Source organism: Pongo abelii, chromosome 11, assembly GCF_028885655.2.
Source record: "Pongo abelii isolate AG06213 chromosome 11, NHGRI_mPonAbe1-v2.0_pri, whole genome shotgun sequence".
In the NCBI taxonomy this organism is placed as follows: domain Eukaryota; kingdom Metazoa; phylum Chordata; class Mammalia; order Primates; family Hominidae; genus Pongo; species Pongo abelii.
In genome coordinates, this window is record NC_071996.2 from 78,176,699 (window position 1) to 78,200,123 (window position 23,425).

The following is a 23,425-nucleotide window of genomic DNA, read 5'->3' on the forward strand; positions in this document are numbered from 1 at the left end:
TATCCCCAGTAAACTTGTGCCTTCAGCCTTGCTGCTGCATTGTGTTTCTGTTTAGTTTAGTTCTGCGGATACTTATCTTGCTTTTAAGTATAGCATATTTTGTACACCTGTCATTTTTAATATTTTATCTGTTATTACTATGTTTGGGGTATTGGCAGGGAAAGATAAGGGACAAAAGATGATCTTGTGATGTCATATTGACTGGAAACTCTCTGAGAGAGTTTTTCAAGTTTGTCTCCTATAGCTGCGATTTAATGTTCTACAGGTCATTTTCCTTTACTATCTTCAAATGAGATTTTAATTTTGGCATTGCTGTTTTAATTTTCATAAAATCCATTATTATTTTATCATCTCCTCTTTGATCTTAACATGTTCTCTGTTCCTGTTTCATAGACGATATTTTCCCTTCCTCTTCTTCCTCTCCCCTTCTTCTTCCTGTTTACTTTTGGTTTTTCTTTCTCCTCATCATCATTCTTCTACATTTAAAAAAAAATTGAAGGTAAAGTGAATTTACTTCTGACTCTCAGAGTAAGATGTTTTTATAGATCTGCTGTTCTCCTTGATCATCCAGACAATATTCTTTTTTCCTGATTTATAATAATATTTTCAATGGCCTTGTGTTGCTTTGTTTTTCTGTTCATTCAACCTCAAACAAGAAGAAATATTTCAGATTTGGTGTATGTTAACAGTTTGATTACTTGGATTGCTTTTGGCTCCGTTGTTAGTTTTCTTAAAGCTGAATATGTACAACTCCTAGACCAATTATTAATGATAAGCAAGTTTTCATCTCATCTAGCAATGTGGAAAGATAGAGGGTCTTCTTTCTCCATTTCCTAATTATCTTGTACTCTTAAGCTATTTAGCAAATTGAAAACTATTTTTATTTTCATTTTATTATTTGTTTATTTGAGACTGAGTCTTGCTTTATCACCCAGGCTGGAGTGCAGTGGCGTGATCTTGGCTCACTGCAACCTCCGCCTCCCGGGTTCAAGTGATTCTTGTGCCTCAGCCTCCCTGAGTAGCTGGGATTACAGGCACCTGCCACCATGCCTGGCTAATTTTTGTATTTTTAGTAGAGATGGGGTTTCTCCATGTTGACCAGGCTGGTTTCCAGCTCCTAACCTGAGGTGATCAGTCTGCCTCGGCCTCCCAATGTGCTATGATTACAGGCGTGAGCCATTGTGCCCCACCCTATATCTATCAATCAATCAATCTATCTATCTATCTATCTATCTTTCTATCTATCTATCTAATCTCTCTCTATATATATCTACAAATATATATATATAGAGAGAGAGAGAGATAGATAGATATTTTTTGAGACAGTCTCACTCTGTCACCAGGCAGGAGTGCAGTGGCACGATCTTGGCTCACTACAACCTCTGCCACCCTGATTCAAGCAATTCTCCTGCCTCAGCCTCCCAAGTAGGTGGGACTACAGACGTGTGCCACCACGCCCGGCTAATTTTTGTATTTTTAGTAGAGACAGGGTTTCATCATATTGGCCAGGATGGTCTTGATCTCTTGACCTCATGATCTGCCCACCTTGGTCTCCCAAAATGTTGGGATTACAGGAGTGAGCCACTGCACCCAGCAGACACCCGGTCCTATTTTTAAAGAAAAACCTTTTACACACTCCTCCCAGTATTTCCCTTCTTGGATCTATACACTTTATTTTTTGTATTATGTCTTCGAAAATGCAAAGCAGCACCTTTAGTATCCCCAGGATGGCTACTGAGTGTTTCAATTGGTATAGTTTTCGTGTTTCTCAACCATGGGATGGCCTGATGAAGGGGAGTATATCATGTCCCTATTTACTTTTCTCGATGGCAGATGTCATTGGTTTTCTGCTGCATAGACCTGCCATGTCTTTAGTTTTGCTTTTCATTGTATTGCTATTGGGGGAGCCACAGTTTTGAGGCTATTACCACATGTGCTAGAAATAATAATCACTCTCCTTCTTAATATTTGGGAAGCATAATAGATTTTAGTCTTTTTTGTATCTTCATGGATAATCACAGAGAAAAAAATGGAGAAACCAAATCAGACCTGAAGCCATTTAAATTGGAAGTCATATAGACAAATCCATATTTCTAGGAGCAAATTCTATTTTCTTAGTGGTGGTGCTGGGGTTTTGTTTGTTTTCAAATTTTAAAGATTCTTATTACCTACGCACATTCAAACTTCAACCCTCCTTATGTATAGAACTCCCAAGGAAGTTCTATATGGGAAAACTTTGAGAAGCTATCCTTTGGAGAAGAATTTTGGAAGAGTAAACTTGGGAAAGTTTACTCATCTAGAAAGTTTGGACATTTTTCATAATTTTTAAAATTTCGAGCTCCACCAGTGGTGATGTTTAAACCCTTTCAAAACTGGCAGAATGGATGCTGGACAAAATGCTGGGAGGGAGACCTGTTATTCCAGGCATTCGTTCATTCATGCTAGATCATGGGGAACTTGAAGGAGTCATGAGGGGGAAGCTAGCGAAGCAGATTGGGGAGGGAGGTTAGGATCCACTTGGGACTCAAAACAGCAACTCTTTGCCTGCAGAAGTATGTCAATACATTAATGGATAATATGCTGGTAGCTGAACATCAGTCCCAGCCCTGGATTCTAACCACCTACCTAAGTACCTGTCTTATAATAAGAACAAAATATGTGTGGAATAAAGGAATGGACAACAAATAGATATACGCATAAGGGTGTGCCTAACCCAAATGGGAGTGCACAGTGACACTAGGAGATGTTTTTCTATCAACAAAACAAGATTTGATACTTGCCCTTTCTCTATTTCATAGAGAGAACTATGAAAAGACACTTAGAGAAACAATTCATTTTGCTGCTGTTAGGAGAAAAATGCCTGCTGAATCAATTCTGGGTGGTGTTGTTGACAAAGTGTGTGGCAACTTGTGGGAGCCAGTTCAGTCAAGAACAGCAGTGATACTAATCATAGTCATATCATCACAGGCCTAATTTGCTTTTCAGTCAGAGTTAATAAGCAAAGTGGTAGTCTGAAAATTACCATTCATTTTCTTCTGCAAAATATTTCCAATGCCTCTTGAAGAGTGAACCAAAGGCAAGCAAATGTTCCTTTTAGGTAGTTTGTCCCCAGTTCTCCAGAGCTGCTTACTGTACACCCCACCCGCCATGCAAATACAATTAATATGCAACTTTGAGAAGCCCCCCTGCCCCCCAACACCCAAGTGAACACACCACCAAAGGAAATTCCTTGAATGGTTGCACACTGGCCTTGGAGAATCAGCTTCTGTGTGCTCCTGCTCGGCTTTCCCCATTCGCCTCCAGTCTTCCCAGCCCGTATGGGCAATCATCGCACTTCATTGTCCAGTACCATCATTACAATATTGTTATCATCTGAGCTGGAGTCTGACACTTTCTCTAAGACCTTTCAAATAACCCCTTTACTAGGCTTCAGTACCAAACCATTCAGGGCAAATCTCTGCTTTGTGCTTGTCAGCCTTAATAGACTGGATGTCACTTGAGCCTGTAAAAAGTGCCTGCTCCTCAGCTGTCAGTCAGTCCTGGTGGTGTCAGCTGAGAGCGTGGCTGGAGCTGGCTGGATTAGAGGGTAGTTACCATAGCTGTCAAATTACTGACAGCCTGACACCCACACTCCCAACTTCCTCTTCCTGTATTTGGTTTCTATCAAGCTCTCTGAACCTTTCTTAAGGTGGATCTCTCTGTTGGAAACAGATCATAATTTGGTTAGCATCTTCAGAAGTTGGGCTCTTTTCTTGCCTGCTCTGGTTTTTAGAAAGACCCTTACTTTGAGCAGCTTTTATATTTCAGTGAATATTTTTAACTTCATTTCAGCAAAGAGTACCACCTCCCTACACTTTCCATGTTAGTGGAAACTCTATGTGTGTGTGTATTTCAGTTTCATCATCCTAATTCAAGAATATATAGCCCATGCCCAAAATATTTCCTCTTATCTCTTACGTTTATAGTATTTTCATCCTCCTCTTTGGTCATATCTTTGCTCTGGCCCTTTGTGTTAGATGTGAAGCTCAGTTTGAGTGTGTGTGTGTGTGTGCGCGTGTGTGTGTGTTTGTGTGTGTGTGTCTACGTGTGCATTGTCGGGTGTGGGTATATATAGAACTGTTGACTTATCTATGAATCTTTGTGGATATATATATATTCATACCTAATGAAAGGCAGTCAGCTAACAGCCAAGGCAGGAAAAACAAATTGGCACCTCTCCAAACTGTGCCTTAGTTAACATTCACCTTCCATACAGCCAATTAGTGAATGAAGTTTACCCCTCTTTCCTTCCTATTCTCCTTCTTCCCACTTTTCATTCATGCCTTTTCCTTCTCCCTACTTTCCATTTCCCCGCTTTTACTCGTTTTCACATTTGATATGGGTTTACTATCTTGTAGTCCCCAGGCTGGACAGCAGGCAAACAAAAATGAATGTGACTATACCTGTGTACACAAGTTCATGGCTGCCTGCTCACATTCCTCAGGTATGTTTGAATTTCACAGCCTTTTATTTCTGACCAGGGAGCTGAGCTTAATTAACGCTTTCATTTACTTAGCCAATAATCAAGGCTGATTTGCTTTTATTAAACCAGGCTTTGGGACTAGAAATGCAACCATTGCACAATCTTAAATTTGCTTACTGTTCTAACCTGCCACAGAATTAAACTTGAGTCTGCATTCTGAGCACAGCTTTCAGCACACACAGGTACATGCATGTTTAGTGTTGTTTGGCTATAGGGGCGAGAAAGTACTAGGCTTCAAATAACCTACTTGTACTATGGGAAAGTCACTATATCTTGCTGAAACTCAGTTACCTTTTCTCTAAATAGGGGATAATGATTCTTATCTGCCAAACTTACAGTTTTGGTCTATGGTCCAAGTGAGACTGACCATATATATAAGAAAAACACTTTCTAAAATGCAAGGTATCACAAATGCAAATTGTGATAATAATAAGCATTACTCTGTATGGTTATATATAGGATTGAAATCAATGCTAGATTATTTAGGCTGTTTTACTATTCTTATTTCCTTGGCCACACATACTTTGCTCTTATTTTCCTAGCATGCAACCACAGAGCTGAAAAATATGCTCCCCAGTAAAAGCAGCGTTACATATTGCTTAAACTTATGAACTCACATTCAAATCAGGAGCCTTTAGAGGTCTTCTCTGGTCCCTACAATGTGTTTTAAAATGTTGTGGCTTTTTAAGACCATTGTTTTTCAATGAGTCTAGCAAATGGTTCAACTTTAAATGAGCTAGTATCTACCTCAATTGCTCAGTAATTTTGTATTCCTTATAATTCCGGAAACTTGACAGAAAAAAGTTCAAACCAAAGAGACTGAAAAATGTAGTAAACATATTAGAAAAGGTGGAGGGGTGGGTGGGAGAGGAGGTACAAGAACTTTATGTTTTCAGTGCCAAGGCCAAAGACATATTTTTTCCAGCACTTCCTCCCTATTCCAAAAAAATTTTTTTAAATAAAAAGACCCTTATATTTCACCCAATTAAATGCTGGGAAATAGCCTTTCAATATTATTTACAAGCATTCAGAAGTTTTAAATTCAACCAACTCTCCCACATTCTTGCTTTCCTCTAACACACATTCTTTATACTGTTTGCTGTTGAACTTGTCTACTCAGTACCACAATAACCATAGGCAAAATTATTCAACTAATTTAGTGAAAAGCATCATATCGAACAAATAATAAGTGGGTTGTGAAAATGTTTACTTGCAAACCAAGTGTTCTCGCCACATTTTTGCTGAACTTCCTGGGCAAGGGTTCCACTCTGCATTAGTGATTTACATGCTGTTTCAAACCTGATTCCTTCCTGAGTCCAACTGCTGAATTGAAGGCTTGCATTTTGCAAGGGAACTGTCATAGGTGAGGGATGCATCTGTGGCCCTAGGGCTGAGAAAGATGGAGAAATAGAACCTCCAGCATAGCTGGGCACCATAATTAGCTGAAGTAATAGATTGGCCAGCTTTTAGGAAAAACCTCCATCTTTTTGTTTTTTTTTTTGAGACAGAGTCTCACTCTGTCTCCCAGGATAGAGTGCAGTGGCACAATCTCGGCTCACTGCAATCTCTGCCTCCTGGGTTCAAGTGATTCTTCTGTCTCAGCCTCTCGAGTAGCTGGGACTACAGGCACATGCCACCACGCCTGGCTAATTTTTGTATTTTTAGTACAACATGGTGAAACCCTGTCTCCTGACCTCGTGATCTGCCCGCCTCGGCCTCCCAAAGTGCTGGGATTACAGGCATTAGCCACCACGCCTGGCCTTCCATCTGATTTTTAACCATAAAGTAGTAAGGTGTTCTTCATACCTCCTTTTCATGCACTACTGTGGCCTAAATTCCCAAAGTGCAAAATTCCCAAGACTGTAGACAATGTAGGCAGTGTGAGCCTGGTGTTTTCTACCACAGACTTTGAAATAAAACAGGCATTCCTGGGTTCATATCCTGACTCTGTGACTTACTAGCTGTGGGACCTTGACTGTCAATTTCTTCATCTGTAAAACAGATTAAATTATACTTATCAGATTCCTATTGATTAAATGGGTTAATTTATGTAAATTTGGCATGCTGCCTGGCACAAGTGCCTAATGAATCATGGTTATTATTATTACTATTATTATTATTACTATTACTATTTGCAGTCTCATCCTGATTTAGTCTCTCAGTTTTCCAAGACTTTGTGAAAAGCTAAAGAAACCTTCAAGATGTTAGTTTTCTTCCTACCTGACCCTATGCAATGGTACATTCCTATTTATTCATTCATTCACTCGTTCATTCATTTATTCTTGCATTTATTTATTCATTCATTTAATAAATGTTTAAAGGTCTTCTGTGTGCCAGGCACTAGGCCAGGTAAAGATTTGCAAAGATGAACATTACTTGCCCTCCAGAGATTCCCAGTCAAGGGAAATAGACAGATATATTAACATTCACAGAAATGTAATTAGAGGCCAGGTGCAGTGGCTCACACCTGTAATTCCAATTCCCTGGGAGGCCGAGGCTGGAGGATCTCTTGAGGCCAGGAGTCTGAGGTTACAGTGAGCTATGATCATGCCATTGCATTCCAGCCTGAGTGACAGAGTGAGACCCTATCTTAAAAAAATTGAGATTAGAGTTATAACCAAAATGTGAAAATGTGACTCAAAGCATTTAGGAAGCAGCACTTTCTTCCGCCAGGAAAGACTTGCTAGAAAAATAAGACTTGTGAGCAGAGTCTGGAAAGCAGGGCGTGGGTCCAAAAGAAAGAGCCTTACCTGCCAGGCTTTCCTTAAAGTTTAGCGATCTCTTCAAGTTCTGAGCAAGGGAACAGTAAGATAAGTTTGCGTTCTAGAAAGATCACTTGTAGGATAATGGATGTTTTTTGTAGCAAGAATTAGCCAAGCAGGGAGATAACAAAAGCTTTTAATAAGGCAGAGACTGCTGAAATGGAGTGGAGGGTATGAATCCAGAGATATGAAGAACACAACCAAGCTTCCTGAGAGCCAGGGTTTGGGAGCCAAGGAAAGCAGGGGTCCTGGGTGGTTTCAGGTTTTTTACTTAGGTAACGCAAGTGGAGAGTGGAGTCCTCACAGAGTTGGCAAATACAAAGGAAGACTTGGGTTAGAGGGAGTTCCTAAGAGTGAGAAGGGCTGGGACGCAGGTGAGTTAATAATTTGGGGCAAGTTAAATAGAAGACGTCCCTGGGATAGTTGGAGAAAATGTTCAATAAACATTTGGAGCTTAGGAGAGCTCTGCAAGAGTTATATGTTTCAAGAGTGGGCTTGGTTTAGAAGAGATAGGTGTGGATGAGGTTATGCAGGAGATGGTAGCTGAGAAGGACCCTAAACAAGGACTGGGAATGGAACTCTCGAGCATCGAATGTTAGGGACAGCACATGGAAGAAGAGCCTGGGCAGAGCCCAAGAAAGAGCAGCTGGGGGAGCCGAGAGTATGCTGGAGAAGCCATGGTGTGGGTGTTTGGAAATGGCGGTGGGGTGGGGAGGAGGGCAATTTTTATTTATGAGAGAAGTCAAATGAGCTGAAAGTCCTTCAGAGAGGAGGATTACCAGCAACCCCAGTGAGAGAAGTTCAGTTACTCCTGAGGGATAACAGGATGCTAGGTAGAAGGGTCAGAGAATAGAGGATTTCTAAGTTCATGGGGTGGAGCAAGAGGCCTAGCTGAGAGGGAGAGGTTGAGGATTATTGGGTTATCAGATTCCCACTTTAGGGCTCAAGTCACACCTCTTTGCATGCTGCTTTATTTTCCTAACCACATCTTTGATTGTGGCTTGTAAATTTTAACCCTGTTCCTTTAGCCCTCTCAGACACTCAGTTCAAAAATATGTGATGAATTAGAAGAATTAGCATTTGTCATCTCCAAGAATCCCAGGTGGCTCAGAAAAGTCCTGAGTAGCTTCAGTTACATGTTTTTGTTCTGAAACCTCTCTTTTCAAACTGATTGCATCACTGCCTCCTGGAAAACCCGACAGGTATGATACCCCCACTTGCCTAACCCTGCGTTCTTCCTCTCAGCAGGCAGGAGTGACGAGCTGCCTGGAACCAGCAGCTGAGGCACCCAAAGACCCGGTGTCTCTAAACAGCTTCTATGCTTCCTTCCCTAAACTGCACCAGTGCCTGCCTGGGCTGAGCAGCAAGAGAGACATCTGTGATATCTGATGACAATCATCTCTGATTAGAGTGTCACTACATAGCACAGGCGAGCAGGGGCCACAGCTAATTAGCTATGTGAGGCTAGCACTCTGTTTACTGGAACTGTACTAACAAGTTGCAGCTTTTTCCAGCGCAGAAGAGTCATCGCACAAATGCCAGCCAGGAGCCCTTTACTCCAACAGTATAGGGACAGAGGTGCTGCTTCCTTACAACACAAAAACCATGAAACGTGAATATATTTGAGCTGAGAGCCACTTTTAGTCTATGTTTCCACCTTTCGTAAGCTGTCACTTCAAGAGATAGTAAAATAAGTTGCTTTATAGAATCTGATATTACTCTAAGTGGATTTACACTTTTAAATGAGTATTTCTTTTTTCTTTTTTAGCAGTCCTTGGGTTGTATCAGGGATCAGCTAAGTCTGAGAAACATAGCTAAGATGGGCCTTCTCATTTGAGTTAAAAGGGTGACAGAAGCAGAGGAAAAGACTAGAAGTTTAGTGGGAATTAAAGAGACAAGCTCTGTCTTATCCCACTGATATTTGATAGATTTGTTGTTCACAAACATAATGTGTTGAAGGATATATTTTCAACTTTTGCTATAGAACCAGCATCGTTGAAATAATTTTAAAGCTATTCTAAGCTTTTTTCAATATAAGGGAAAATTTCCATGTAAATTTTTATTCACCTATTAGAAGAGCTTCTCTGATACCTTCAAGAAGTGATAGGCCATTTTGCAGCTTTCATTTCCTTTAGAAACAAATGCAGACATTTCATGACAAATGAATTCGGCACATTTAGGGGAGCAGTTAATGCTGATATGTCTCATTATTATGGGAGCATGATCTCAAATACTTTTACACCTTGGGAATTGAGAAAACTTTAGAGTACTTTGCAAAGTTAATGAAAATTAGCAGTATCATCCTCTGAATTACTTCTGCCAGAAGCCCAAATTTCCACAAATGGACCCATTTTTTCATGTAGCAAATCTACCGTCTACTCTTACACAGTCCCCAATTTTTCGGTCATAGACCAGTGTTTTGCTGAGTTCCTACTCTCTTTCTTAGTCAAAATCAGTTTGCTTAGATACTTTCAGGAAACAGGATTTCAAAATAATTCTAAAAGCCTGTATATTGTTATATAAGTGGATGACTTTTCATGGGCTCTTACACTCGGAATTGATAAATATTTTTATTCATTTTCCAGTGAAAACTATGGATTATACATCTTGAAAATATGTGCAGTGCTCCTAGCACCATTGGATGAAATGCAATCTATTAGGAATATAAATATTTTCAATAAAGTCTATTATGAATGTAGTATTTAATTTTGGTGCTGTTTAAAATTCATTTATTTATATTTATCATCAAAAGCACACTTCAGAGTGGATTTCAATAAACATCCATATTTAGAAATTCAAAAATGTATTAAACATGTTCGTTCATTTCTTATTGGTAATTTAAAACAAGCAAACTTTTTTTCTTAATAAAAGTTTTTTTTTATTTCTTTAACTTTAAACAAAATTCTCTCTCCAGGTGGAAAGTTGATTACCAATCTTTGGTCTGGAGGTAAATTTTACAGCTGTTTTAAACCCGTGAAAGTGGGTCTTATATTGGAAGTGCTGACACAGCCTTATCCACCGTGGATCGGCATGAACTATACCGCTGTAATAAGCAGTTATTATGTATGTGTAAAAATAATGAGAGGCTGTGTCTGAAGAGAGTTAATGTAAAATGCTAAGCAATTATAGTTGGTTACACAGTATAGGTTAATATTCCTTCATATAGCTGCATTTTTTCTTCTTTTGTCCTCCAGAACTCCTAATGAAAATTTTGAGACCTGACTGTAATGATAAGCAGCCATTCACACGTCCTTTGTGTCAAGGCTGTTGCATTAATGCTTCCCTTCATATAACATTTTGCATAGCCTAAAGCATCTATTAAAATCCTTTGTAAAATTCATGAAACAAAAGTGGTGGGTTGAGTCTAGGGGGAGAGAAAGTAAGCTGCTTATTAGCAAAAAGTCAAAAACACAGGGCCAATTACAGATCTGAACAAGAAGGGCTAAGGAACAGCGTGGGGAGTAATTCTTTCTTCAGCCCAATGGGCTCAAGCGAGGGGCAGGTTAGATGAAAATAGAGCAACAGTCTGAGCAGTAATTAAACGGAAATGTTTGGAGTTAGAAACAGCTCTATAACAACGGGAAGAAATGCTCAACTAAAACAATTGTCTAGCCTCACGAACATGCTAAATTGGAAGGATTTAGGGGTTGTTCCCTAAAGGAGAGACTGCGGGTAGTGAAGGGGAGCAGGGGCTCAGGAGATATGTAAAGAATCTGTTTGGTATTTCAAATGTTATAAATTAGATTTATAAAGAGACAGAGAGACAGAGAGAGAGAGAGAGAGTATGCCTTCCTATTGAACCAGCAACATAAAACTGAATAAACCACAATAAGATTGCCCTTTTTCTGTTATAAACTTGGCATTAAGCTTGTCATGTTCAATGACAGCCTACTAGGCCTCATGGTTTACCCTTTGGAATTTGAAAGATTGGCAGGTGTCATGATTTCCTTAACATAAAAGACCTTGCAGATAATGTTCACCATGCACATTTATACTTCCATAACTCCACTTTCCTCGTTTCGGTATCGTCAGGTGAGCTTTCTACGCAGGCTGTTGGTGCTGGGGCTGCCCAGAAGCCTATCTGGCCTGAGGACAATGTTTACTGCAAAAGGAGCTTGCAGTAGAGGCCGTGCTTTTATGATTCTCCTTAGCAGTCTAAACATGCCCCACATTTACAATAATGAGCTGCTTTGTAGAGAGCGGCTCTCTCAGAGCATTGTTACTTTTCTTTGAAATGTTGAATGCAACCAGAATGGCTCTTGTCTGACTTAAGGCTAGAAACAGGGTCTCGTTTAAACAATAATCCCCTCTCTTTGCAACCACCCACCCCAGCCAGATCCTTCCAATAACTCCAAGAGAAAAAAGTAAAACAAACGTTGAGGGAAATACAAACTCCCATTGAAGGCTAAGAGTTCCGTTTCAATTGGTATCACCTAAGGGCACCTGTTTGCTACCAACCAATGCCACTTGAAAATAAACAAATGGATCTTTTCAGAAGAATTGGTGTCAAGAATGAGAATCTTACATTTTTTCCAACCCAAAGAGAAAGTAGGAGTAGTTGGCTAGGTATTAACCATTTACAAAATAGTTTCATATGGGATTTCAATAAATCTGGCCCCATACATTTTAATCTTTTTATTATGGAAAAAAATATGTATATAAAAGAGACAGAATAACATAATAACTCCGTGTATACTCATCATTCAGCTTTAACGAATATCATCTCATGCTCATGGTCATTCTGGTTTCACTAATGCCCCGTCCACTCCCCAACTTGTTTAGTTTTGAAGCAAACCCTAGGCATGATTTAATTTATCACATCTATAAACATTTCAGGGCCTATGTCTAAAAGAAAAGAATTCCTTTGCTTTTTGTTTTAATAGATCAAGGAAATATTTTGAACCTCCAACCCTTTGACAGTTTTGTGGACATTTTTTTTCCATGAGCTGCATTTCTCAAAATAATATAATCATATCATGTATTAGAAATATAAAGAAAATCTCAAGAGCATCACTGGTCTCCAGTTTGCTTTGGAGGCGCGTTTTCTCACTTATTTCGGAGATTTGGGTAACTGAACTTTTCTTCTGTTAGCCGTTGTCATATTATTTGTAAATTTTCACTTTTGGCATTCAAATCAATAACATATTTTAATATATCTATCTTCTTAGAAATTGGTTTCACAAAAATCTTGACTCAAAAGTATATACTGGGCACTTACTGTGTGCCAAGTTCTGCATTAGGTACAGGAAGCCAAGCAAGCAGGCAAGGGAAGCAAGACACAGAAAATTAATCTCCCCTCTCACTGATCCCCAAACTTTGCTGGACATTTTACAGGGGTTGTGGCATTTGACTGCCTTCTATATTGGTAGATGTTGCTAGATAAGAAATAAATACGTTTTTTGAAAAAGGAATAGGAAATTTGTCCTTTCCCATCCTAATACTATGGTTGTTTCCTTAATGGCCCCAAAAGATAAATATCTTACTCAGACGTAAACCATGTGAACTCCTCAGTCATTGGTATAAGGTTTACCTAAGTCTTACAAAGAAAAATATCCCTATCCTTATGAATACATTGTAAATATACAAGAGTGAATTATTATATTTTTAAAAATCTAAATAGATTTCTTTTTTAATTAAAGAAAGCATTTTTTCTTTAGTTTCTTACATTGATATTTTCAATAATTGGCAAAAAATATATAGCAATTTTAAAACGGCAACATTTTTTCTCTGATTTCCTTAGAACATCAAAGGGGTGAGACTTAATCATTTGACTGGACAAGATGATGTACTTTTTTTTAAGGAGTGGAAGATACTGATTCTTTAAAACTTTTTTTTTATCGTTATGTACAAAAGACTATTTGCAACATAAATTTGAATTACAAAGCATAATATTAAAATGAACAGTGTGACCTTCCACCCAATTCAAAACTACACCACCACCAAAGCCTTTGACACCTCCTCTCCGCCCCCATTTCCAGCTCTTGAGGTAATTTTATCCTGAATTTTCTATGTATACTATTTTATAGACTTTAAAAAATAAATTTGCTATATATGTGTATATTACTACGGTTGTTCAGTTTTGTTTTGAGACTTTATAAAGTAGTACCATATCCTATGTGGTCTTTTAAAACTTGCTTTTCTCATTTCACATTATTTCTCTGAGATTCATTCAGAACATACATATGTGCCTATGTTTTTATGTGTCATTCATTTTCTCTATTGTATAATACTCCATTTTGTGAATAGAAGATAATTATTTGTCCATTACCTTGTCAATGGGCATTGAGTGGGTTCTGGTATGTTGGCTTGTTCATTTGCTATTATTACACACAACAGTGCTGTGAACATTCTTGATTTTGTCTCCTGGTGTGTATAAGCAAGAATTTCTCTAATACTGATTTTTTTTCCTCCTAAAAATTTCACTAACGGCATTGGGGGATATATTGGTACCCTTTTTCTATTAATAAAGCCCTATTAAGTTCCACAAATTATTTTAATTTAAAGTGAAAATGATAGTTTTGAAAGCATAGTTTTTATGTACATAGGACAATGGTATAATGACTCAACAGGTGGAAGATATAGCATGGATTGGCTCATGAAGCCCTTGAACTGGGAGAGTGAACCAAGATAAAAATGTCAGAAGTTTCTGAACTGAAGGACCCAAAAAAACTGCTCAAGGAAACCATGCTGAAAGTGGCTTAGTTCCATTTGCTAAAAGAGGTTGCGTTAATAGGAAGGGGGCATAAAAGGAAACAGTCATTTTATGCCACATGATTGTGGGAACTTCATTTAAGCTACTCTTTTTGTTTTCCAAAAGAGTATCATAAACAAAACAAAACAAAAGGAAAAAATATTCATATGGCGTCAATCTCCAGAATATTAAATGAAAATGCATGTTTGGCAAAATACCTCAGGATTTTCTAAACTATTATCTCCCTATAGTTTCACTAACATGTTAACCTACTTAGAGCAATTAGTGCTTCATTAGTAAGGCTAACTAACTGTTGCCGGGCCCTGTAATGATTTGCCAGGCTTTCCAGATACAAGTGCATAATCAATGTTTTCCAATTACTTCTATAGTTCAACCACTATTTCAAATAAACTAGATAATAATACAAACCCATTACTGGAGCTGAAGTAGCAGAGGCATTTAATTGCAAGGCAGTTCTTCTCAGCTTTTAAAATTTTTCACACTAATGAAGTGTCATACAAAAAAGTTGTATTGATTTTTCCACCACATAGCTTCAACCACAAATATGTAATTATCCCTTTTATATCTAGCTGGGGGATTAAAATAATCTATAGTATATAGCCTTTACTTATCCCTGATGGGTTTAGTAGTACTTTTACCCTTTTCAAAATATGCAGCCCTTTGATGAATGAACTTTAGGCAAAATGTTGCTTTATCTGTTTCAAATCTTTGCTTTTTAAAGTCAGTTTGTGTGCAGGCATTAAAGTCTGAAATCTCGAGCTTCTGAAACCTCCTAAAGAACACATTCTGATATAATTTAATTTACTGACTGCATCATAGATATTTTTCTCCACTAAAGAAATCAACATGGGTATACAGTATTGCACATTAGCCATGTCTACGTTTGCATTTCACTGTACTTACATTTTTATTCATAGCTAACATTTTATTAACCATGTTATATTTTTACACAAATAAAGTGTTCTCGGAATTAATTGGAGCCAATTCTTTCCCAGGTTTTCAGAAAAAAAAAAAAGTAAGAATAATCCACTGGCATTAAATTTCTTATTTTCTCATCACAGTTTGGTCAATAAACGAGGGGGAAAAAGTATTTTCTTTATGAAAAGAGAAAGTCATTATAAGTAAAAAATGAATTTTGCAGAGATCAGATATTAATGCTGGGAGCATAGGGCTTTTTAAAAATTAGCCTGTCTTTCTTGATCTTTTTACACATAAATTGGTTCCTTTCAACATTTTTGCTGAAAATTCTTTTGGTTACACTTTAACATTATTTCAGTTATGGTCAGCGTAAAAGTAGATTCAAAAGGGTAAAAAATGCAGCTTAAATGTCTGCAAGACCTTGTTCGTAACATTCATATGTCAAAAACTGTATCTCCCTATAGTTTCAGTAACACGTTAACCTACTTACCACCCTGAGTTTTCCCAGACGCAAGGATTTTATAGATTTTTTGCCTTTCTGTGTTTTGTGGTTTGGGAAACATTCACAGTCAAATTATATTCCAAAGTCTGAAAATTCTGTCAAGGTGACTGTGGATATTTTTTTAAATAAGTCAATATTGGAAAATGGCAAAAATTTAGTGGTGTAGAGATATAAACTTAATTTTTTGGGTGACATTTTAAACCTAGGTATTTCATGTTAACTTTAAAATTTTTCCAAGAAGAGGATTTATGGAAAAACAAGTGACTATAAAGAACTGCTTCATACCAAGAAGAACAGGCTAAAAATAAAAACATCCAAAGTTACCATGGATATGTAGATCTCAATAATAATTACAGTATATTTAATCTGTTTTCATAAATGTTGCAAACATTCCTTTTTTAAGTATCAGTTTTATATATTGTGCTATCATACCAAATTGTAAAAGAAGCAAACATAAACAAGTATATTTTAAAAATAAATAAAACTATGAATTTAAAGGCCAGTTATGTATAATATTTGCATCTAACATCTATGGAAAATATCTTTCATGGTAGAGGTGATATCTGCAGATGGAGGGTAAAGGCAAATGAAAAATGGGTAAAGTAGGGCAGCTTGGATACTAAGGAAAGATATGGTTTATTTTTAAATTAATTCACATGCATAATGTTTTAATATTGATTTCTTTTTAAAAATGCCCTTGAGATTTATTCTACATGATTCTTCCTATATGGAGGATTGGTGTCCCTGGCCTTCTGTTGTTTGCTTTTCTTATATTTTAAAACATTGGTCTAATCATCTTTAGGGATCCAGAGAAGCAGTGGTCATGTCCACGCTGGAACAGGTCGAGAGGTGAAATATTCCTTCTAATGTAACACACACTATTAGTTTCAACCTTGATTTCCACATGCTATGTACAGTATACACGCAGCCTTATGTGGTGGTAAAATACAAGTAAGAAATATGACTGTATCAAAAACAGATTATCGTCAGGAATTGTGAGAAAGATAAAAAGTGGAATTTCTGTCAAGAAGAAAGAATGAGATGAGCTCCGCACTATGGATTTCAACTCTCCAGTCTGCGTGTGACTGGGAGTGGTGCATGTTTCCAAGACACTAAAACGCCATTACCTTGGCCGTCGACATGAAGCGATCAGAGTCATATTTATTGATGAAACTCTCAGCTCCCAACCTGCCGCACTGAGTGTGCATCATACAGCTGTCAGCAGAGCCAGGGCACCACAGCGATGAGTGCTTGTGACATTTCCCTTTCATAATTTATGAAAACAAAAGATCTTGAAGTTTGTAGGACACCAGAGTAATTTTAAAATAGTCTTCACGAAGGCTATATTATGGTCCGTAAAATAAGCACTTTCCTGGCTTATGGTTTTTAGGAGAATCAATTGCAAACCAAATTAGAACCATAAACACGGCCAGTATTTAAAGGATTCTAATCCTGACATGAGGGTTACAAGTACAACCAGCTATTTAGGGTGGTGGTTAATTACCATCATACCAGAGCATAATTCTCTTCATGGTGTGTGATGGTTTCACCTACACGTGATTTCACAGGGGTTTTATGAGTTTAAGACCCTAAAAATCCACTTAAGTATTTTACTTCTTCAAGGTAATATTTTTCATCTGTGACACTGCTTGGTAGCTAAAAGAGAAAGCATTATTTAAAACAAAAAACTTTAAGCAAAGAGCAAAAGGATTGAGTCTTCCATACTATTATATTAGATTTGATTGAAAAAGTCAGTAATGACCATGAACTGTAATTTTGAGGGGGGAGATCTCCCCAGTAAGAAATTACCCCGAATGAAGAGTAGCAAATTGTGCCATACTGTGAGATTTTTTTGAATGTACACATATATTTTTAAAAAGTAGAAAAAACACCATATGTGACATGTGTGAATACATGCATTTTGGAATCAAGTGACCTTTATGCTCAAGTTGTTCAAGTTCAAACTTAACCAACAAAACATCTTACAGAAATGCTAATCAATTGCTTGGTTTTGTTCATTTTGTGGTGTTTAGGTGGAGGAGAATGGGAAAGAAGACTGGGGAGAAAGATCACTGGACATATCCCATGTTTAGACATATATGATTAAAAAAAGTATGATTTTCACATCATCATTTCATTCTGCCTAGAATACTTATGCACCTACCTATGAAATAGAATGTGGCTTGTAACTATAGAATAACAAAATTACATCAAGTAGGAATATGCTATCCATATATACATAAAATAATTTCATTATTAAAATTAATTTTATCTTAGTCTCTTCCATCATCTTTCCAAACAGGAAGCAATTTATTTTTCTGTTCTACCCACTAAGGTAGAAATGCAATGTACACTTCTAAGGCTAATTATTCAAACATACCAGAATTCCTGAAAATGACCTTGAAGCAATTAAGGGCATGTGTATTTTATGTTTAAGGCTAGTATATATTCCCCAGAAAAGGCTCAATCCTTATTCAGGGGGAGAAGCTGGGGAAAAGATTGTCTTGCATTATGTGTATGGAAAATGGGGGCACACTGGCACTACGGTCTCAAATTGATATAAGCAGCTCTTTCTATTGTTTGACAGGCAGCCCAGAAAACATGGGGTGATGCCTCCCAGGCTGCAAGATCAGGAAAAAATGCCCAGAACCACCCCTCCTCCTGTGCATTGGCATCCCTGATAGAAAGGCAGTCCTTCTGTTCCCACACTCTTAGCCCAAGGCCACAGTTTTTATCCCCCTCACCAATACCCACCTGGAAGAAGATGCAGGAATGAAGAAGAGCATTTTGGACCTGAGTGTGAGCAATGCTGGTCCCCACACCTGAAACACAACCCCAGCAGGGGCTACTGGTCCCTATGTGACTCCTCCTAAACTTCCACTGCTGACAGTCAGCGTTGAGAGAGGATTACAGATTGTAGATAAGACTGATATAAAGAGAAACTGAAAGCAGGGACATTTTGGCCCGGAGGCCATGGGCCTCTGAGGTTGAGCTCTTTTTTATTCCCAGCTGTGACTTAGATCAGCTTCCTAATCTCTGCAATGAGCCTCACAGAGATGATGTGAGGATTAATTGAGATAATGCACAGACCACAGTGGCTGGCACATAGCCCTCAATAAGTAACAGCTACTACTATATTATTGTTGTTCAATGCACGAGATATAAATGCCCCTGTGAGTGTACGTGTGTGCATCTCTGTGTGTGTACATATGCGTGCATGTGTGTGTGTGTGTGTGTGCACACCTAGTATATTTTCTCCCGGATCCAAAGTGTGCATGCCTATTATCCAAAGGAGGACAAGAAGGAGATAACTGGGTTTAAAACTGGAGAGCGGGAAGAGAGAGAGGAGGAGGAGGAGGAAGAGACAGAAAAGAGAAAGGGAAAGAGAATGGAAGAAGAAAGGAAGGAAAAAAAGTATAAGAAAGAAAAAGAAACAAATATAAAAAGTCTTAGCACCTGACCCTCCTCCATGACGTGGGCATTCTTTCAACTCTTCCCCTTCAGACCCTCCAAACTGGGGCACCAATCCCAATAGGTAGGTGAAATCCCATCCAATTTATGCTGTCAGTTCATGTTCCAGATCCCCTCCCCCTTATTTGTATCTCGCAGTGATGAAGCCAGAGGAGCAGTGTAGCACGGGGGTTGAGATGAAGCCTGTCAGACAGCATCAGAGCTGAAAATTACAGCTGATTAAAGGAATAAAAAAACCTCCAGGATCATTTGGTATTCTCAAAATTGACAAGTTAAGGTGCTACCCCTTTAAATGTCTGGTTGGTCTCCCAGCTCTGAGATGGAGCTTTTTCTGGACCCCTGTTTATAACCCTGAGAAACAGAAAGGAGTGAACTCCCCACCTTTTATGAAGCTTTAAAAGCTTTGTTTTCACTCCCCAGTGTTTTTTAATCTTAAAAACAAAACACCAGGAAACTTCAGTTTGAGCATAAACAGCCCATTTTCCTAACAGGAGTAAAGCTTCAAAAGCCTAGGAAGCGGGTGAATGTGAATACTGGCAGCTGCAGTTTATTTTCCAGGAGGTTAAAAAAGCTGCAAAGCCCTGTTTCCCTTTCCAAAGGAACATAGGAAACGATCTCCTTCGCAGTGGAAATAAAAACGTGAAGTTGGTACTTACCGACGGTCACACTAATATAATGCACTCTAAAAAGCCTGTGATAACCGTATTCACAGCCATTAAATTCAGGGATGCAATGGAAGCTCGCAGTAATGCCGGCCTTATGGAGACTAGTGGTGCACGGCCTCAAATCTTCCTACTACTTACTGTTTTTCTGTTTGCTGCTCTTTATGGGAGCGCACATTTTTATTTTTTTATGGATGTTAAAACATTTATAACTGTGCAAGGTCAATGTAGAAAGCCTTGCATAGAAACTGAAACTGTACAAGTAGCCACAAGGGATGGATTAAACCTAGAAGAAGCTAAAGTGAGCATTGAAAATGTGTAATGGCCATTTTAGAATGCTCGTAACAAAATGGCAGGCTGGAATAGACAAGCCAACGACCATCAAGACTGTCATAGGATCAACCTGTGTCCATGGCCAAGGTGGTGAGGAGAAGTTCTTAGGGCCTGGCCTGGTGACCTATGAGGGCCTCCATTCTGCCTCTTTCTAGCCCGTTCTACCCTCAGTTTCTCTATCCCACCCCCATTTCTTCACAGGCTACCCTACGGGTACCCCTACCTCCCTATATGGTGTTTGCCTTGTCCCTGGACTCCTACCTAGGACCCAAACTGGCCACTTGCCTTAAAGATGCATGGGTTTTTACTTAAAGACAGCTACTCTGAGTCTCCTATCGTCTGGTATGTGTTTGATAATTAATAGATTTCTCATGAAAAGATGAGAACACCCATTGCATTTTTTTCCTTCAAAAATGGGAAAGAATTGGCTTGTAAACCAGCTGCACACGGTTATCTCTGATTAGCCTTCAACCCTATTTCACAGGTTGTAGGGCCTCAGTTGTTGCAAGTTAAGTCTCTCAGAGAAAATCAACAAACCCAATGAGTTAACTGACAGGGTGGTTTGGAGCCATGAGAATGCAGGGAACTGAATAGGAGGAAGGGGAGCAGCATTGTTTAATATGCCAGGTTTTCGTGGCCAAGGCTCTTGGGAAGAGCAGGAGGTTCTGTCCTTGAATCCCACCATTTACTAGCCGTGCAACCACAGACAATTCACTTTACCTCTCAGGTCATTAGTTTTCTCCTCTATAAAATGAGGATAAGCCTACCTGCCCTGCTGTCCAACTGTAATAGGCAGCACTACACAAATGTTAGATTTTGCCTATTTAGCCAACAGAAAAATAAGCAAACATCTAGAAAGAAGACTGGTCAAACAAGCAAAAGACCATCACTCTAATATCTGCTTCTTCAGTGATTGAGTTCATCTGTCTCCGTTTCTTTATCTGTAAAATGGAGTAATAAGCCAGGCTTTTTACTTTATAGAAGATAGCATAACGTACTATTTATGAAAATGCTTTGAAAAATGTCAAATGTTGTATAAACATGCAGTATTATTATTTCTATTTTACAATAGAAGCACTTTAAAAAAGTGTTCTCCTGATGTCTGCATCTAATCTCTTTAGGCACGATTCTGTTTAAAACCTGATATTTCAATCAAATAAATACATAAACATTTAACACATTCCCATGAAACATACAAAGTCTCAAAACATTGGTGTTTATTCACAGACTTCTTTTTTCACAAGGGCATATCCCCCCATAGTCTTCCTTCTGATTAGTCACAGACTTGAAAGCAATGTCTAGACCACGCCAACCTTCATTCAAAAAGTAAAAAGTTCAAATTTTTGTCTATGTGACCGGAAACAATGAGTCTGGCTGGTTGTGGTTATTAACATAGTCAATTCAGTAAGTTAACTGGACCAATGACTGGTTCCTTTACTGAAAATCAAAATGCATGGCCTCTCAGATCACAGCAATGCTTATGCCCTCAGGAGGATTTCAGTCTAGTTGGACAGAAGGACGTGCACACAAAGAAGAAATTCAACATCTCTGTCATGTGTACAGAAGTGGTCTTCTGCTGGATTTCTTTCTTTTTCTTTTTACTACAAACCACTTTCAGAAGGATAAATTTGTTTCAGCCCTCATGATAATTATTGGCAGTATTTCTAAATCCTCTAACCTTTACCTGTTGCATGGGTAGATACATAAAGGCTTGAGGATAATAATTTATGCCCAGCTTTTTTCCTCTTTTGACTTTAGTTTTGATATCACATCATGATTCAAAGCTTGGTGCACCATAAATTTTCTCCAAATGTGTAGTAATTCCTATGTGCAGTCCAAAGTTATGATTCATTTATACTGGAGTGACAGCATAATACCTGGGTGTCAGAATCCATTAAAACTGTTGAATGTCTTCTGTTTATTTTTAGAACCAATTGAGACTTAACTGATGGTGAAAAATATACAGTCAAGTGTGTTTACTTCACCTTTACAAAGAATCCGTTATAGTCCCAATTAATTTGTTATTCCTGTCACAACAGGTACTGGAAATTTCAAAACTGTCATTACTGTTTCTGCCTTTCTTTCGAGGCCTTGTGTTTATTTTTAACCCATTCAGAGGTGTCTGTCTGTTGTGAGCTAAGGATTTCTGTGTGTGTGTGTGTGCATGTGTGTGTGCGTGTGTGTATGAGAGAGAGAGAGAGAGAGAGAAGAATGATAGGATATAAGATAGGTAAGGCTGCATGTTATTTTCATTTGCTTAAAATCACCGAGTATGTACTCAGAACAGCATAACTTGATACAGATTCAGCACTAGAAATCCCTTCCCTTCTTCCAAAGTGTGATGTTCTTTCTATTAACATTAAACGTTTCTTTCGGAGTATATGGAGACTCAATCCTGGTAGAATAGACAATAGCAAAAATTGAAATGTTCTAAATGTGATCATCATTGCCATCGAGGTACATTTTTTCCTGCATAATAAATATTGTTCTTACTTATTTCTGAACATTTTATATATGTTGCTTCTAATGGGAAAGTCTGTAGTGCATGGAGAGGAATGGCTGTTAGTTCTTCCAGGCAAAAATCAAGTTTCATTCACTACTTTTTGCAGGCATGAATTCTCTTTTGTAAGGAATTATTTTTGGTAACCTGAAAATATAAAACACACAAAATGGGGCCTCATAATAAGTGTGGAAATTATCAGAAAAAGTGTGCCTAAGACAATTTCATCACAAAAAAATTCCATCTGTACTCAAGTCAATAATGACAAAATAATTAAAAGTAATTGAGACATAGGCATGTGAGAAAGCAACCCATCTCTTCCCTGTTACTGTTTCAGGAAGCTGATGGTATACTGACATTACCGAACGGTGAGGATCGGAATTCGCTATGCTCACTCCTTGTCATGGCAGGTACCTGAGGGTGAAGAATGCTGTGAGGCTTAGAGGTAGGCACACAAGAATCAGACTGCCTTGGTTTAAACCTCAGTTCAACTTCTGGCTTGAATTCGAACTTACTTAGCGATGTGTTCTTAAATAGGCTACTTAATCTCTCTGAGTTTCAGGTTTTTCTTTTTTTTTTGAATTTTTATTACATTTACTTTTATTTTATTTTATTTTATTATTATTATACTTTAAGTTTTAGGGTACATGTGCACAATGTGCAGGTTAGTTACATATGTATACCTGTGCCATGCTGGTGTGCTGCACCCATTAACTCGTCATTTAGCATTAGGTATATCTTCTTTTTCTTTGAAAATGCGAATTACAATATTTCTAAGTTCCCATGCCTGCAGTATGAATTAAATAACATAATGTATCAGAAGCACTTAGCACAATTCCAGGCATGTGATAAGTTCATAGTATGTGCTGGTTTTAATGTAACACTTACTGAGGAAAGGCAAGATCTAAGTAACCTAGTCTGGAAAGGTTTGAGGATTCACTGGGCTCAGAGGAAGCCCAGTTCTAAAAGACAAGAAAATAACTAGAGAGATCTTTTAGGATGAAAATGGGAACTAGCAGATGTAGCCAGAGATGGGCTTAGAG